Here is an 8,445-nt window from a genome sequence, read left to right as displayed (position 1 = left end):
GCAATCAAACTGCGGGCTCCTTTTGACCCAACAACATCACTACTAGGTCTGCATCCTAAAGAGATCAAAGAAAAGAGAAAAGGACCTATATGTGCAAAAATATTTACAGCAGCTCTTTTTGTGGTGGCAAAGAATTGGAAATTGAGGGGTTGCCCATCAACTGGGGGATGGTTGAGCAAGTAATGGCCTATGACTGTGATGGACTGTTATTGTACTATAAGAAAAGAAGAGCGCATGGTTTTGAAAAAACCTGGAAAGAGTTACATGAACTGATACAATGTAAAGTAAGCAAAACCAAGAGAACATTGTACACAGTAACAGCAATTTTGTACGGAAGATCAACTGTGAAAGCTTTAGCTACTCTTATCAACACAATGATCCAAGACAATTCCAAAGGACTCATGATGAAAAATTCTAGCCACCTCCAGAGAGGGAACTGATGAACTCTGAGTGAAAGTTGAAGCAGACTTTTAAATTTTTTCTTTATTTTTAATGGGGTATTTTGTGTATTTTCTTTTGCAACATGACTAATATGGAAGTATCTTTTGCATGACCACATGTAGAATCAATGTCATATTGCTTGCCTTCTCAAAAGGTGGGAGAGAAGCACAAGAGAGAGGGAGAGAATTTGGAACTCAACATTTTTAAAAAAAGAATGTTTATAAAAAAAGTTAATGTCAGTGGAGAATATTTAATGAAATAAACAAAATACATAAAAATTATCGGTGAAATAAAAGCACTAGAGGAAAAAATGGGAGAGAAATGAGAGTTAGGGAAGAAAGAATTGGAAAGGTAAAGGTTAAAAAAAAACCTTTGCCCAAACAACAAACTTCCTCAACATCAGAAGTAACTAAATAGATGACAATGACTTTGTGAGACAACAAGAAATATTAAAACAAAGTCAAAGACTGAGAAAATAGAAGAAAATTTAAGATATCCCACAGCAAAAACAACTGACCTGGAAAACAGATCAAGGAGAAAAAATTCAAGAATCATTGTACTACCTGAATCACATGACAAAAACAGAAGTCTAGACATCATATTTTAAGAAACATTAAAAGAAAACTGCCCAAGGGGGCAGCTAGGTGGTGCAGTGGATAGAGCTCCAGCCTTGGAGTCAAGAGGATCTGAGTTCAAATCCAGACTCAGACACATGACACTTACTAGCTGTGTGACCCTAGGCAAGCCACTTAACCCCTATTGCCTCACCAAAAAAAGAAAAAAAAAAGCAAAAAGAAAACTTTCCAGTGCTCTTAGAACCAGAGGGCAAAATGGAAAGAGAAAGAATCTATCAGTCACTTTCTGAAGGAAATTACCAGATGAAAACCTCCAAGAAAATCATAGCCAAAATCCAGAACTTCTAGGTAAAAGACAATAATAATAATAAACTGTAAGCAGCCAGAAAGAAAGAATTCAAATACTGAGAAGTCATAGTCAGGATCCCACACAATTTAGCAGCCACCACTAGCAAGAAGCAAAGAGCTCAGAATACCGTATTCCAGAAGGCAAAGGATAAAAGGTTTACAGTCAAGAATAACATATTCAGAAAAAAATATAATTCTATAGGAGTAAAACTGGAGATTTAATTAAATAGAAGACTTCTATGAATTCCAGAGCTGTGGAGATACTTTGACCTTCAAACACAGGAGCTGAAAAAAACATGAATGAACTGATAAAGGACTAAACAAGGCTAAACTGCTTACATTCAAACATGGGGAGATGATAACATGTGTCCTCACTGAACCCTATCATTATCAAGGGTCATAGAGGGAATCTGATCAGATATAATATCTGGGAGTAGTACTGTTATGTCTTGATATTCTTAAGAGAAGGATGGAAAAAGAAGGGGAAAGAAATACACTAGAAGAGGAGAAAAAGAAAGAAAGGTTAGGAGAAATTATTCCACATAATTGAGGCATTTAGGTGTCACAGTCCTAAAGCCAGGAAGACTCATCTACCTGAGTTCAAATCTGGCCTCTGATACTTACTAGCTGTATGACCCTGGGCAAGTCACTGTTGGCCTCAGTTTCCTCATCTGTCAAATGAGCAGGAGAAGAAAATGGCAAACCACTCTAGAATCTTTGCCAAGAAGAGTCAAACATAATTGAAAAGACTTAACAATAACAAAAATTCCACATAAGCAGGCTGTGTAAGTAGAGATCGATGTCAACAAGGAGGAGTGAGTTTGGGGGAAAGCGATTGACACTTAAACTTCAATCTCATCTGGACTGGTTGGACAAAGCAGGAGATAATACACACACATACACAGAGTTGGGGACAAAAATACATCTCACTCAAGGGAAATGGGAGAAGGGAGAAAGGGATATTAATGGAAGATTAGTTTAAGGGAGGGACTAATTTTAAGCAAAACAAACTCTAAGGATATGCAAAAATATATATAGCTCTTTTTGAGGTGACAAAGAATGGAAATCTGAGGGAGTGCTCATATACTAGAGAATGGATGAACAATATATGATACATAAATGTGATGGAATACAATTGTGTTGTAAGAAATGATGAAGGGAATGGTTTCAGAGACACACGAGAAGACTTAGTAAAGTTAACAGAACCAGAAGTATTTATAAAGTGACAACAAAATGGTAAAGACAAACAACTTTGAAAGAATTAGGAACTCCAGTTGGTAATGACCATCCATGACTCTAGAGGACTCTGGATGAAACACACCACCCACCTCCAGATAGAGAGATGAAAGATTTATAGTACACCGGCCCTGGAGTCAGGAGGACCCGAGGTCAAATCTAGCCTCAGACACTTGACATTTACTAGCTGTGTGACCCTGGGCAAGTCACTTAACCCTGATTGCCTCAAAATTAAAACAAGAAAGAAAGAAGATTCAGAGTGCGGAATGAGACTTTTGGGGGGAGCGATGTCAAAATTTGTTTTCTTAGCTATACATGTTTGTAACAATGGGTTTGTTTTCCTTTCATTCTCAATTGGGGTGGGAAGGAAAAGAGGTGGGAGGTGAGAGAGAGAAAAGGTAGATGGATATGTTTGCTAACTTAAAGAAATAAAATTGAATTAAAAATTAGAAACAAAGGAGAAATAAACCCTGAGGAAATCCAAGAGTCAGAAGGGCGAAGCAAGGCAGAAAGCATTTGGATGAAGGTTCAAAGAAGCAGAAACAGATATTATATCATCATTGACCTATGCTCTAGACCAGAAGTGTCAAACACACTGTCCTCTGACCCTCTGTGGCTTGCAACACTTCTAAGTGCCTTAGTGCAGCCCCAGCCAGATTACAAGGTAATTGGGAAATATTTAGCAAAATAAGTAAAAATTCAATAAAACATGTTGTTGTTTAGTCATTTTTCAGTTGCGTCCAACTCTTCATTACCCCATTTGGTATTTTCTTGGCAGAGATGTTGGAGTGGTTTGCCATTTCCTTCTCCATCTCATTTGACAGATGAGGAAACTGAGGCAAACAGGGTGAAGTGACTTGCCCAGGATCACACAGCTAGAAAAAAAAAAAGCCAGATTTGCACTCAGAAAGATGAGTCTTCCTGATTCCAGGCCTGGCACTCTATTCACTGTCTTCTCTACATAAACAATGTTAACGTGTGGTTATCTAAGTCACTATGCACCTCTAGAGATCCTCACGTGTGGTTTATTGCCCCCCCACCTTTGTATCTGAGTTTGATGCGGCTGCTATAGACCACCTGGACAGAAAGAGGGCATAGATAAAGAGCTCCAGAAACAGACCACAAGCTTAGCACAGGGGCATGCTATATAGTAGTGGCGGGGACTTGAATTAGAGAGGCATCTGTCGAAACTGTCTGCCAAAAGCAGGGCAGCTAATGTCCTGATACGGCTTCATGATGATTTAATTCTTCACAACGTGAATGAACTCTCGCTCAACAGAGAGTGGGGTACTAGGAGGACAGAATGTTGTATACATTGCCAAATACAGCCACTGTATCCCTTGTACTTGCTTAAGTGTTTTTCTTTGTTACAAGGGAGAATTCAATGAAGAAGGAAGAGGAAAGAGAAGGGGAAGGGGGAAATATATCCAGAAATGACTGTGATATAAAACAAGAGACACTGATAAAATTTATTTTTAAAATGTACACATTTTTTAAAGGGGGAGTAACCAAGAGAAGAGCATTTCATACTAGTTCCCATTCTCACCACCGAAGGAAAACAATTTGGAAGTGGCTATTCCATCTTAGGATATAAGAGAAGACAACTGATTATAGCCTGACTATATATCTTAGATTTTGGGAAATTATAATTCAAAGGGCTCAGAGACTCTACCCTGAAGACTATTTGCTGATTGTTGAGTCCCTTTCAGAGATTACCATATTTTTTTATTATTGAAAAGTAATTTTATTTCCTGGAATAAGTCTACTTCTTAGGAATTATACAATTAACTGGATGTCCAATTCAGAATCCACTCATTCCAAAAGAACCAGCACCTTCAACTAAGATCAGGACTTAGCCTTGAATATTTTACGAGAAATGTTGTTTCTGATCCAAATATGACAGAAGTCACAACATTCACAGACCAACGTGAACATAATTACAGTCAAGAATTCAGATGGCCTCCATTTTTAATTCATATATCAAGCAAATTACTTCTTTTCCATTGTCTTGGGTTCTCTAGATAACCTAAATAAATGACCAAATCTGCTTAACCACTTTAAAGGCCATACTAAGTCTAGAGTTGGTGGGTGATTTTAATCTCATTTTGGCTGGATGGCCAGATACCCTGTTCTGAGAAAATGTGCATGTGAGTGATATGAGAGTGGAGAAAGAGCTAGTAAATTGGCTTCCTATCCCTAGGAGGGAGGCAGGGGTAGACCCAGCTTGGCCTACTGCTGCAAGAAGCTCTTAGATTTCGACTCTTAGGTGCCACTCTTACCTCAATGGCTATATCCATTCTTTGAGCAGTGTTGGTGCATTCAAAAGCCTTCCAGCATGCAGTTTTCTTTCTTGGGGGGGCGGGGTGGGTGGTAGTGGTGATAGAGCAGGATCGTGGTAAGTATGAGTTGCGATGTTCATACCTGGCCTTTGTTTGTAGAACAGGGTGAAAGTAGCTTGGAGTTTTGGTTTTATGTTTGTTTGCTTGTTTTTTAGTCTTTGCTGTTGTTACTACTGCTGCTGCTACAGCTGCTCAGTTGTTTTTCAGTTGTGTCTGACTCTTCGTGACCCCATTTGGGGTTTTCTTGGCAAAGATACTGGACTGGTTTGCCATTTCCTTCTCCAGCTTATTTTACAGATAAGGAAACTGAGGCAAACCAGATTAAGCGACTTGTCCAGGGTCACACAGATAGTAAGTGTCTGAGGCCAGATTTGAAGTCAGGAAGATGAGTCTTCCTGCCTCCAGGCTTCCACTGTGCCACCTAAGTAGTTTTTGTTTAACTTGGACATGTAATTCCTTGTATTTTAGTCCACTTAAGGAATGCGAGTGAGGAAGCCAGTGACTTGGACTTCTAATTATCTATGTTCACAAACTCATTTAACAACTACTTTACCTTTCGAATAAATGAATTTCCACATGAAAAGAAAGAAAAAACCTTCCCTTGTGTGCAGCCCTGGCCACAAGGCCTCCCCTGACCTTTAGTCTCATGTTCCAGCTCCCGTCTCTAAGAAAGTCTGCTTTGGGGGGGTGCTGTGAGCTGAGAGTAGAAAGTGAAAACAGATTTTCTTTCTATTATTAGATCAAGTTACAGTAACATAATTTAGGGAGTGGGAGAAGCAATTGTAAAAGATGTTTACATGACCTTTCAGAAATCAATACTGGAATTTATGGCTAGAAAAGAAAGCTACCCCAAACTTAGCTCATTGGGCTGATCCAACCAGAATTAAATCTCATTTTCTTTGGTTTTCCCCAATACTGTGCTTTCTTGTCATGTTGTTGTTCAAAAAGGACCAATGACATCGTGGGTGATGTTTTGACTTGCTTGTGAATCGGATTTCAATGAGGCAGAATTGCACAAAGTCGTCAGCCTCACTCTCCCAGAGTCATCAAAGTCCAGGGGAAAACAAAAGTCAAGATGACTAGCAATGGCCCGGTATGCACCTCGGCATCTTCAGTGTCTTGTGACAGCTAGCCCATATTAAATTGATGGCATTTGTATCAGAATCCAGGATCCTATGCATCTTCAGGAATAGCTTAAGCTCAGAGAGTACCCTTTCCCAAGGCAATTGTCAAACAGAGTAAATCACACAAATTCCCTCCTACTCCAAAACCTTACAGCCTTGAAGATACAGCAAGGGCCAGCCAGAGCCTCTTAAATCAAGACTCCTTTGAACTGATGATATTGAGGAATGCCCTAAGACTGCCAGGATTTCTTCTATCTCCTCTCCTCTGGGCTTCTTTTTTTTTTTCCTTTTGGTGAGGCAATCGGGGTTAAGTGACTTGCCCAGGGTAACACAGCTAGCAAATGTCACGTGAATGAGGCGGAATTTGAGCCAAGGTCCTCCTGACTGCGAGGCCGGAGTTTATCCACTGCGCCACCTAGCTGCCCTCCTCTGGGCTTCTTGATCAAATTGACTGCATGGTGATTCCAAAATTATGAACTGCTAGCTTTTCTACTCCTTAAGAATTTCAAACATTCGGGTATATGTTCACTTTGATTTTTTTCTTCCATTATTCATATGAGACTCAACTTTCTTTTTATTCATGTTCTTTTTTCTAATCCAGGTTAATGATATTTCACAATAACTTGTGGGCAGCTAGGTGGCACAGTGGATAGAGTGCCAAACCTGGAGTAAGGAAGATTCATCTTCATGAGTTCAAATCTGGCCTTAGCCACTTACCAGCTGGGTAATTCTGGGCAAGTCACTTAACCTGTTGGCTTCAGTTTCCTCATCTGCCAAATGAGCTGGAGAAGAAAATGGCAAACCACTGCAGTATTTCTGGCAAGAAAACCCCAAACGGAGTCACAATGAGGCAGACATAACTGGAAAATGACTGACTGAATCTGGGTTAATAATATTCACAATAACTTGAAATTCAAACCAGAAATATGACGATAAACTAAGTGACAAATAGAGTGATAAGAGCTAGTTGGTAGCATGCCATAGTTACTTACTGGCTAAATTGCCCTTCACTTCTTCTCCTTAACCACTTCCCTTTAAGAAAAAGGATGGAGAGGATTGGGCAAACATCTAGTTGCTGGGTTCACTGCTTTCTTGGGAAATCCGTCATTAAAGAAAATCATTCCAAGGGCTCTTTAAGATTTCGTGACATTCCTGGCCTTTCCTATATCTCAAATATTCAGAGTCATCAGAATCCTAACTGGTCACAAGTTTGAGTTGGTTGTTAATCCAAGACTGCTCTGCATCGCCTTGTTCCCAAGAGACTGGATGAGCTTCTGTGGCTAAATTTCAGTATTGTTTCTGGAGGGAGTCTGGGGTCTTCTGAAATGCAGAGGAATTTGCGGAAATATCCTTTTCTGTCATCACTGAAAGGTGGGGTTCCTGGTACATTATAATACACGAAGCTCCTCTTGGTCTGGAGATCACCAGAAATCTGTCGCAAGCCCTCACCTTCAAATAGCTGTTCAAGTTTGGAATCAGAAAAAAGGTCTGTGAGTTGGGTTGTCTCAGGACAAAGGTTCGCCAAATGGGCCAACCCAACTCACAGACCTTTTTTCTGAGGGGACAAACACCTAACACTAGCAATGCTCTTCCTGTTTTAAAAATGACAAAAATTAAAAAATAAAACAAAAAAAATAAAAATAAAAACGACAAAAATGAGTGTTGTAATTGAAAGTTTTCACGAAAACCTCTGGGAGTTCCTGTTCATCCTCTGCATTTGCAATTCTATTTTTAATGTTCTAGAATCATGTGGACTTGAATTGAGAAGAGTTTCTGCTCTTTCAAACTCTTTGGGGAAGACCAGCTGCCAGGCAATTTCCCCTACATTACCTCTCTGCCTCCAGTTGCCATCATGCTCTTGCTACACTCCCCAAGATCACCACTGTCTGGGTGCCCCAGCCACACTGCTCCCTTCATTCCCAGTTCAACTCACTCTCCTGTCCACCTCCCCACCACCTGCCTTGCTCCTATGTAGAACTCCTCATCCCTCCCCTCCCACCTTGATTTCCAGCTCCCCTTTATGTTTTGTCTTCCCTTATTAGAATGTAATCTCCTTCAAAATGAAACCTTGTTTTCTTTTACTTGTATCCTTAGCATTTAATATGGTGCTGGCACACAGCAAGTGCTTAATAAAAACTTTGAAAAAATTTTAATATAATATTTTATTTTCCCCAATTACATATTAAAAAATTTTTTAAATTTTTAAAAGTTTTGAGTTCCAAATTCTATCCCTCCCTAATAAATTCTTAAATAAACCTAGCTATCCATCCATCCATCCATCCATCCATTCATCCATCTAGCTATCTATCCATCTATCCAACCATCCATTCTCCTGTCTATCTATCTATCTATCTATCTATCTATCTATCTATCTATCTATCT

Source organism: Vombatus ursinus, unplaced genomic scaffold (assembly GCF_900497805.2).
Source record: "Vombatus ursinus unplaced genomic scaffold, bare-nosed wombat genome assembly UNPS02010822.1, whole genome shotgun sequence".
NCBI lineage: Eukaryota > Metazoa > Chordata > Mammalia > Diprotodontia > Vombatidae > Vombatus > Vombatus ursinus.
The sequence above is the reverse complement of the archived record's forward strand: the minus strand, read 5'-3'. Positions refer to the sequence as shown.